This window comes from Maylandia zebra, linkage group LG18 (assembly GCF_041146795.1).
Source record: "Maylandia zebra isolate NMK-2024a linkage group LG18, Mzebra_GT3a, whole genome shotgun sequence".
Lineage (NCBI taxonomy): Eukaryota > Metazoa > Chordata > Actinopteri > Cichliformes > Cichlidae > Maylandia > Maylandia zebra.
In genome coordinates this window covers 31,453,171-31,464,144 of record NC_135184.1, presented here as the reverse complement: position 1 = coordinate 31,464,144, position 10,974 = coordinate 31,453,171, and the positions used below count along the sequence as shown (strand labels likewise).

Here is a 10,974-nt window from a genome sequence, read left to right as displayed (position 1 = left end):
ATGTTATAAGGTCATGGCTCTGCTTGTAAGCTGTCTGACTTTTGGAAATGTTTCTGATCTGCTAATCTGAATAAACAATTTAAGCTAGATCTTTGGTCTGTCTGCATCTGTAACTCATTTTACTGATTAGTTCAAGCAGTCGGTCTAAAGACTAAATAAATCACTGCTTCATTACCTTGTTGAATTTGTGAGATTATGGTGTTGACATGTTCTCTCAAAAGGTGTATGAGTTAATCTTTGTACACATTGGTACCAAATACAAACAAGGTATTAGATTATTCTGTTATTATATGTTACCTTATACGCAAGAGCGAAACACGTCCGTAGGTTTGGTTTATGATACGGCGTGTTCCGGTGGTGCGGCCGTGAAGTGCAGTAGTGGTTGGTGCTAGTTTTAGTACATTTGATAGAGGTTTTGACGGTGGTTTGTGGCGTCAGTCGAGTATAAAGGGCTGCGGTCATAATACAAAGTAAAAATTTAGTACATAGCAACACCTGGTTTATGATGTCAGGTATAACTTCGGGGATGCAAGCATCACTTTTATGATGCGACTTTGCCCCGTGGTGGCGGTCATAAGCGCAGAGAAAGGGGTATTTTGGTCTATGGTGCAGTGTGCTTTAAGAAGATCTAATAGTTGAGCTCAGAGGTTTCTGTGTAAAATTCCCGCTGAGGAAAAGTGTTGTGGGTGAGTGTGAAAGCGCGCTCTGGGTGAGAGAGTGTGTGTGAAGCTGCGAGGCGCGCTCTGGGTGCTGTCTTGTGTGTAAAGCGCGCACTGAGTGAGAGTGTGAGTGAGGCGCGCTCTGAGTGTGTTTTTTGTGTGAAGTGTGAAGCGTGAACACAGTGACAGTGACGGTTGATGTGTTTGATTAGGAGGACATTAGAGCAAATACACATTTTAGGATCAAAGGTTGATGCCTAGTGTACCTGTGGAACATTTTGCCTATGGAGTGGCGACCCTCCTGTCCGTGGACGCGCGGCCAGGACCGGCGGCGTCCGGGTGCCGAGGTGGTGACTTGGGGAGGTGAGGGCCCCCGCATAGCTACGGAAATAACACTGGAACGGCCGTGTAGTCACGGGTTCACATTTATTCCGGACTAGAACAAGACACATTTTGCGAACAAACGTTGAGTCTAGATTAGTTAAGAAATAAAAAGGTTGAATTCCTCGTTTCAGTGGTTGAAATTGTTGTGTGCCTGTCCCCTGACGAGTGTGAAATTAAATAAAGAGGGAATTTGGAGCCACATAGAGATAGACGGGCATAATTGGGTGTATTACTCTGTGGTGTAATAAAAATAAAAAGGAGAGATAGTAAGAGGTGTGTAGTGGAGAATTATGACGCTGTCAAGGTAGGCGTGTTGCCTGCTTATCTGTTTAACAGTGATGAAAATGAAATTAAATAAATCTCTTAGTGTGTTAATACAGGAAGCTGCGGACCTGGACCAACTGCCCCCACAAGCACAGCGGCCGAAGCAAAATTATAGGTAATGGGAACCACACCCAGCACGAATCAGCAGCTGTGAAAAAGACAGCAGCGAGGAGAGAATTAGAGGAGAAATTAAGAGAAGTTTTAACACATAAAATTGGGGCCAACGGACTTGTGGAGGTTGGGAAGGCGTCCGGAGCATCACAACAAAAAGGTGAAACAAAAACACACACAAGCAGAGAAATCTGAGAGAAAGGCTCCTTTTAAGGTAACGCCTAGTTTGAGAAAAGATAAAATTAACCTGCTTTTATACAAATGCACATACACGCAATGAAGAAACAGCTTACACTCATGAACACGTGAAGATTTTCCAGCAAGGTTAAAGAAAAATTAACATACTTAAATGATGAAGTCTATACATTACTGACAAAGAAACCCTCTGGGTTGCAGGACAACAATTTAACTAAAAAAAAAAAAAAAAGGAACACTGGTCTAACCAACCAGGCAAGACACAACAAATTTAGTGGTTAAAAGATTCAAATTGTGACATGTTTTCTGTTGATTGATTAATAAAAGTGATTACTGAATGAAAGAAAGTTCCTTTTTGGGCTTTTAAACATGATCTTAAGAATTTTAACATATACCGGTGTTGTCCTGTCAACTTGGTGGGTTAGGAGTTGATCATATCGGGAGACAAAAAACAAAAAAAAGGGGGAGAGAAGGCTGACACAGGGCCTGGCCCCATTGTCTCCCCTCTGAATAACACAGCCAACACAACAACATTTTCCTGTTCGTTTGTTTTTGTTTTTTGTTTTTTGTTTGTTTTTGTTTTGTTTTGTTTTTGTTTTTTTCTATACATATTTAATTACAGGCTGCTTTGCCGGCCCTGAAAGCCGAGGCTGACTGGACTCCTGCTCTCCCCTATACGTGACACTGACCAAATGCTGCAACAGCTGGACCCACAACAACGACCTGAGAATGTCAACAGACCTGCAGGAATGTGATCTCATGCAGCCGAGACGGAGAGCACTAAACCTAAGGCCCGTTTCACTACACGGGGGAAAATTCCCAGACTGCGTCAGCTGACAGAGCTGTGACGAGACGCCCGCCAAGCCCGAATGAAAAGTAAGGCCGAGCGAAAGAATGCTGACCTTGATAACTTTGCATTCACACTGTGCAGGACAGTGATGGACCAACACGGATGATCGGGTGGCGAAAAAGGGCGTGACCGAGACAAGAGGAGTAACTGAGGACAGAAGGCACCTCAGAATGGACAAAAACACAGAAGAAGATGCAGGTTTCACCTGCGGTGAACATCGACACTGGAGAAAGGACTGCCCCAATTGGGGTCAGAACCAGGACGGACTGAATTTTGAGCAGCAGCAGCAGCAATGGTCGCAAACAAACTGAAAAGGAGGGGGGCAGGACCCCAGGGCATGCTTCAGGCCGTGGTTTACCCAGAACACCAGAACAGGAAAGTGATGAACACACACACACACACACACACACACACACACACACACACACACACACACACACACACACACACACACGTCTCCAAACACACAGATTCAGAATGAAGTGAAATACACACATGAACACGTGCACTCGTTGAGTGAGTGAGAAATGACACACACACACATATACACACACACATACACACACACACACACACACACACACACACACACACACACACGGGAATGCTGATTCACTGAGAAGTGATGCACACACATACACATGCACACGCTTGTGCAATGAAGAGTGATCCACACGCACACACACACACACGCTGATGCAATGAAGAATGCTTTGCTTATGCTGATATGCAAAATGCTGCACACAAACATCCCAATGCATAATTTTTTATGAGGAGCCATTGATTACTTAGAATGTGTTATATGTCACCTAGAAGGCATTTATGTAGATTTTAGGAATAAGCTCTAAAACGGTTTGGTTATGAAAACAATGTCTGTGCGTGATGTCTGTTTATGGCTCAAGGCCTTGACTGAATTCTTTGCTGTGCTTCACACAGCCCTGATGAGGAACAGTGGCACAGAGTGAAATTGATGAATTAATAGTGTAAGTTTTAGGTCGGAGTACGGCATTTTCTGTGATTGAGTTTTAATTCAAGGAGGAACAAAAGGTGTTACGGCACCTGAGGTTCTCATTCCCACACAATATTGTCCCGGCAGGAAGCAAAATGTTCCTGTGAATTTCTGGTTGATTGTTTGGTTTTGTTTAGCGCTAGCTTGATTTTATCAGTGAGCTTTGGCTTGTGTTCTTTCTCGTAAGCGAGAGAGGATAGTTTTATGCTTGGACATGTCTGCAACGGGCCCTAGTTTGTGTTATTTTAGTAGTATTTTGTTGGTCATGTCTGTTTTCGTTTTTGTTACAGTGCACTGGAGAAAAAAAACATCTGAGAGGTGTGATCCACCGGTGGTGATATGTTGATATTTTGTGAGTTCATGATTTAACAATCAGCTCTTTAAACCAGGCCTGAAAGATTGAAATTTAAAGCGCTATAAAATATTATTACTGTAAACAGTTGCAAAGTGTGCTTCTCCATGATTGTAATTGGCTTGGGAGAAATTCACTTATAGGGAACACTGATCTAAAAGGATTGCACCGAGTCAATCCGGCCCAAAAAACAAGAAGGAATTGTTTTCCTTTTAAAATGATGACGTCATCTTGCTGGTGATGGAGGCTCGAATAGGTTGCGCGGGAGACTCCATTATCAGCAACATCTGGTATGAATGTGTATGGAGGTATGCATGTGAATGGACTGTGATGGACTGACGACTAAAAGCTTTGACTGACTTGATACTGAGACAATGACTGCACCCACTTTAGGATTAGTAAATGCCAATAAACAATTCATAAACAATTCACCCAGCCGACAAGAGAAGGGTGGATGCTTCGCTTTGTTTTGTTTTGTTTTTTCAGGAGCAGGAGGATAAGAGAGACTGGAGGAGGAGACTCTAGCTTCACATAAGTATGAACTGCAGACTTAACACTGTGGTTGCTGATTTTGAGTTACTGATGTTTGCATTAAGAAAACTGTGCTATATTAGCTGTGTTTTGATTAAGGTATCATGTTATATTATTGGGAATGCCAAATGCTACAGTGGAGAAGACTTTTGATACCACTCATGACTGGAATATGTTACTATTAACCATAGCAGGCCACTGTAAAAAAGTCAATTAAATTTTATAGAGGAAAATCGCCAAAATTTAACAATACCTATGAATGACTGGCCACATTCAGAATAGAGATATGCAATAATAAACATTGGTCCACGTGATTTAGGTTCTCACTTGAAATAGTAAGTTATTAAATGTAGAATATAATCGACAGGGACATTTGATAGGATGTGGTACTGAAAAAGAACAAGAGCAAAGTAAATAAAGAAAATATTGTGTTTAGTTTGGATAAATTCAAATTAAAATGTACCATTACACTCAGAGGATCAATATGAAATAAAACATATGCAAAATTTGTAGGAAGTACATGACTGATAACTGTTCTGTCCTGAGCGTTTGTTTCTAGAGCACCAACTTGACCACACCAACAGTTTCTCGCCACCGAGGAGGGGTACTTGCAAAAAGAATAAAATAAAAATCTGAGTTTAACAAAACATTTTAAATGTAAATATCAAGCTTACCTTTCTTTTTCCATGAAATGTGCTTGTGGGCACGCCAGCCATTTTGAAAAGGTGGGCAAAGCAATTGGCAAGGCCACACCCCCACACATGTGATATAATTTTAAAGGTACTGTTGCCCTCTCTAAGAAACATCAGGAATTAGAGGAGTGGCAAGTAGAGTATGCGAGCTACAAGCAAAAACTAAAATGTGTACTACAGTGTGCAAAAATGAAATACTGGGTCATCAGGGGGTCATGAGGGACATTTATAAAACTAAAAGTCCCACTGACCTTAAAGTGCACTTGAAAAGCTCACACAAGAAGGTTAACCTAGCTTACCTAGAAGACCTCATCAGGGGGAGCACACTCCCCCTCCTTGAAGAGCTCACCCACTCAACCCGCATCCCCAGAAAACAGCTAACCCCAGATAAGGCAGCGTGATGTATCCCGAGACAACAGGACTGGGACATCTAAATAAAGGTGTGAAACAATCGCCTTCAAAAGGTTATCAATTCACTTGAACCAAAATTAGGACCACACGGTGAGGCAAGAGTTAATAGTTATTAGTCTCAACACCCAAGGATAACCAGAAGAGCATGACTGATATGATGGAACTGGGATTTTGTTACACTTAATTTTTTGCAAAACACAAATAAAACTAAATTGAAACTAAGGATTTTCAGAAAATAAAAACTAAACTAAACTAGCAAACAATTGGTAAAAACTGATTAAAACTGATGAAAATTGCAAAACTATTACAACCCTGGTCCAGACTAAGATGGTGTTGGACATCTTCAGGGCAGAAAAGGGTTGGTGTGACCAAGGTGTGGTTTGGCTTGTTGTATGTACATTTCAAAATGTTACAGCTCTGGATGGACCAGTTACCAGGGCATGGAAGGATGACAGACTTTATTACATGAGGAGAAGGGACATTTTCGGGATCGAAGATCCTCAGGGATGACAAGGCTGGAGCAACGGTACTCGAGAGAAGAATTTCTGATACTTTCTGAGATATGATGTCACTAACCTTCTCTTTTAATTGTCTAGCTCCAATGAATTGACACATGGGAGTGTGTCAAAAAGGGGGAGTTGAGTTTGAACATCAAACAATGGTGATATGAAAATTTCTATGAGTTTATTTTTGTGTTTAATAAATTAGCTATGGTAAAACTTAAGCTTATAATGTGTTAGACTTAGAAAGGGTTCACTAATTTTTGATTTCTTTTACACACACATAGATTATGATTAGAATAAGTCCTGAACATAATATTTTAAACCAAATTTGAATCATTAGAAGAACAATGGATAACAATATTAGATTATCAAGGCTAGGGAGAGAGGTGTTTTGGTTTTCTGTCTCTTGCAGAGAAAGGAACAGACACCAGACGGGGACCCGGAGATGTGAGGACCCTTCACAGCAGGGACAGATGTAGGGACTGCCGAGACAGCAACTGGGGTCAAGTGTCATGACGTTTGGGCTCCTGGAGAAGATGGATCCCACAAACACAGCAATAACCATGAAGGGGTTGGCGAAAACCAGGAACACCAGACCAACAAGGTTCGAGAGGCTCTTGGCAAAAAGGGGGACACGCCGGTGACCCCAAAATACACAGATCTTTGTTTGAAATCGGGGCAGAATAATCCCCAGAACTGTGCAATGACTAAAGGGTGGTCTAACCCCGGAGGTCGAAGAAAGAAGCTGAGAATCACCCAACTGGAAGACACTGGTAGCTGCAGCAATAAAAATAAAGGTTAAGAGCTCCTTAGACAGAGGTTCTAGTCTAAGTACATTTGAAAGGTATAAGGGGGCATTAAAATGGGAGTGGAAAACTGGAGCACCAAAATAAAGCTGTGGGAGAATTGGGGAGTGATGGGAGAGTCATCTGTAACTGCTGTTATGGTTGTAAATCTAACTTTGCTTGCATCTGAACTGCGTGAACACAGAGGTCATCCCACATATGGTCCACCCGTTAAAGGGGGACAGAGGGCCTCAGGATCAAGAAAACTTGGACCTTGCGACCCTGGAGTGCATGTTGTAAGTGATCTCTTTCAGAGATCAAAAGGGGGAATTATTAGATTATTCTGTTATTATATGTTACCTTATATATGTAATCAAAGTAGTTGAATTAGAATACTGCTGTAGATCACATTATACCCTTTAATATAGAGTGTGTGAGCTGTATGTAGTTTAGTTCTCATTATACTTTTGAGTTAACAGAACATATTCACATATTAGTTCATTAGATAAATGTGCATCACTCTGTATCCTTGATCTGCTGGGAATGTGTTACACTGTTTTCTTGACATGCTTAATTGTTGAATCATGAAGAGAAGGTTGTAAGCAGGAGACTCTGTGTCTAAAGACAGGGGAGATAGATAGACCACATTCCACACCCCCACCTTACAGAAAGCAGAGAAACAACTGCCGAGGTCATAACTTAGGCGCTGTAACAGAGAAAAATGTGATGTTTTGGCTTTTACGACTAGCTGGGGGCCACTAGAGACTATAAAAAGCTGAGCAACCCGTCACCATTTTGAGACATGTGCCTGACCCTCTGGTAGCATCTCTCCCGTCCGGACGTTGTAATGCTCTTATTGTTGAATTGTATGGAAATAAATGATTGTTGATTGAGCATTTATACACCGAGTATTGTCCTTCCTTCAGCCCAAAGATTCAAAGAATTGGGAGATTTCAACAAAGGCCATATCAGATGTAAATGTTACTGGATATCTTTTGGAGTTCTCCCCAGTGAAGTATCAACTTGACCTACACTTCTGATGCTGTGATTCATACATCATATCATACATCAATCATATCATGCTACACTACATTTGTATTTTGTCATTTTTTTCAGGAATTAAATAAACTCAAAGATTTGTGTTGGAGATTATGTATTGGAATTTCAGGAGCAAGACCACACCTCCAAACACACTCCTTCCGGCTGTCATCTATATAGGTTCCCCTAGTTCTGCAAGCTGATCATTCTCGTTTACGTGCCCAACCCTCCCTCCCTCCTTTTCCATTCTTCAACTTCTTCACTTCTATTTAGTACATTGGGATCTGCCAGGCCCAGGAGCCATCGCCAGTCCCCTTCGAGGCCTTCCCCAAACCGCAGCTCAATTCATGTCAAAGCATTCAATTTTACCTACTAAACTGCTTAAAAAACTTAAAATGAGGACATGGGCCCAGCTAGTGAAGTCATTTTATTCACTAGTATTAATGTTATTTACAAATAAAATTACATCACAAAGAAATCATCTCTCACTCTTCTCTTGAAAATCCAGGTGTTTGCTCAGTTTTATATCCATGTTTTGGAAAGAATCCATGATTAAAATTTTCACCAAAATGTCTCAACAGCCACATCTGCAGGCTGGAGGTCTCAATTCAATTCAATTTAACCAATTGCCACGACTGGTTGGAGGTGACGGGAGGAAATCGGGACACGACACACTGTGGAAGCGAGCCAGATATTATACATAACTAACAATTAAATATCGAGAGATGTATAAACACTAGTGACTAAAAAGGCTGACTGGAAGAAGAAACACTCAGTGCATCATGAGAATACCCCAGCTGCCTAAACCTATTGCAACGTAACTGAGTATTCTGTCCCTCGGATTGTTTCTGAGGTATGTTATAGGTCGTAGTCATTATTGCTGTAAGTAACTGAATAGATGTGTCAACAAATATGTTTATTCCTGGCCTGCTCATGGCAAAAGCCTGCCATCTAGTGGGTCAACAGCAGAAACTCCTAGTAAGGGGAGAGAAGGAGAGTTTTGCTCCGAGCACTTAGCAAGGAAGGTCCGGTGCTTTTTTTTTTTTTTTTTTTTTTTTTAATAAAAGAAGGAGTCAGAGTTTCTTTTTATTATTATTGTCAAACATTTATCACATTTTTGTCGAGCTGAATGTGTTTGAAAACCCTTTCACTTATTTACTGCCTCATATATCAACTACTACGCCTGCTGCACCCTCTCATCTTTGATGTTTGTTTTAAGGACAGAAACCATTGAAATGAACATAAACTTAAAATGCAACAGAAGTATCATGTCAGTGGCTGCCTTATCTGTATGTTTAGGATCATTATCCTCCTGCATTGACTAAACCTGAAGGACTGTTTGTTTACTTCAGTGAGAACTCTGACATTTCTAAAGTGAAGTTTATTTATATAGAATAAAGGGTTAAGAAGCTTAAAAGTTGATGTAAGAACTACATTTACAAAAGGGTTCAACACAGTATCGCTCACAAACCAGTCCTCCTCCTGGAATGAAACTTGACAGGCTCCATTCACTGCAGAAACACATGATGTTGAGATCAGAGCTCAGACTAGTTTCAGTTATAAGGAAGAGAAACTCACACAGTCACTGACACTGAGAGGAGAAATGGCAGAGAAAGGAGTTCAGCTCGACCTAGAAACCTTCTCTTGTTCCATCTGTTTGGATGTGCTGAAGGTGCTTTGTTTCTCTGACAATTCATGCTTCTGTTGCTCTTGAGATGGCATAATCTTTTTACAAGAATGAAAGTATGCTCTCTCTTTCTCCCGCTGTCAAAGCTGTTTCCTGTTAAAAGGGAGTTTTTCCTTCTCACTGTTGCCAAGTACTTGCTCTTAGGCTATATTAACTATTATAGTCACTCAGTCAGAGTCCTGGAAGGGACAGAAGTTGAGGGTTGTTACATTTTGAGCTTGTCCACTCTTTTACAATTCAGTTAAGTTGCATTTGGATTTTAAAGGTTCTGTTCAGATTTCCTGGGGGAATTTTAATCTAGCTCCATGATATAACTAAAGATTTGCAACCTCTCATTTCAAGCAGCTGCCTTTCTGCTGGGACCTTTTTACATAATCCTACTCCAATTAGGAAGTATTATTAGAAGACACAGGATGCATTTCCAATGCAATGCAGCTGATACCCAGTTATAAGATAAGATAAGATAACCTTTATTAGTCCCACACTTGGGAAATTTGTTTTGTCACAGCAGGAAGTGGACAGTGCAAAAGTTATGAGGCAAAAATTAGAATACAATAAGAATAAATACAGTACACAACTGTACAGAATAGAATAAAATAAAATACTATATACAGTAGAATAAAATAAAATAAATATACAATAAGATAAAAATAGAATACAAATACAAATACTATATACAACTGAGTAAAAATACAACGATGACAGAAAGGATTATTGCACTTAGTATTATTGCATATGTATGGATGTGTGTGCTTGATCAGTTAAAGTCTTTATTATGGAGTCTGACAGCAGTGGGGAGGAAAGACCTGCGAAATCTCTCCGTCCCACACCGTGGGTGCCGCAGTCTCCCACTGAAGGAGCTGCTCAGTGCTGTCACAGTCTGCTGCATGGGGCGGGAGATGTTGTCCATCAGGGATGACAGCTTAGCCACCGTTCTCCTGTCACTCACCACCTCCACTGGGTCCAGAGGGCATCCTAGAACAGAGCTGGCCCTTCGGATCACCCTGTTCAGTCTCTTCCTGTCCCCAGCAGAGATGCTGCCGCCCCAGCAGACCACACCATAAAAGATAGCAGAAGCCACAACAGAGTCATAGAATTTCTTCAGGAGTGGGCCCTCCACTCCAAATGGTTATGGTTATTTATGAAGTCAGATGACACAAATACGACATGTCTTATAGGCATAAAGGCCTGGACAAACTCTAATTTTCTGCTTCGAATTCAGACAAAACTAACCCTAAAATTCTTAAAAACATGGCATCTAACCAGATACTTACCATGGACGGCATTACCTTGGCCTGTAGTGACACTATGAAGATTTTTGATCAGCCAAAATGATGGACACCACACAAGGACTGTCACGGCGAGTGCGATGAGCCGTGTGGGAAATAAAGGAGGATCCAAAAGCAGGCACTTGTAAAGGGGTGAGGGTGGTTTATTAAATAC

The 10,974-nt window shown here is 41.1% G+C and overlaps 1 long non-coding RNA gene across 1 annotated transcript; it reads left to right on the top strand.

The window, feature by feature from the left end:
• Nucleotides 1-2,323: 2,323 nt before the first annotated feature.
• LOC143413597 (uncharacterized) lies at nucleotides 2,324-7,706 on the top strand. The gene is made up of 2 exons (XR_013094201.1): nucleotides 2,324-4,419; nucleotides 6,115-7,706. It is a non-coding gene; the product is annotated as an uncharacterized LOC143413597 (long non-coding RNA).
• Nucleotides 7,707-10,974: the final 3,268 nt, after the last annotated feature.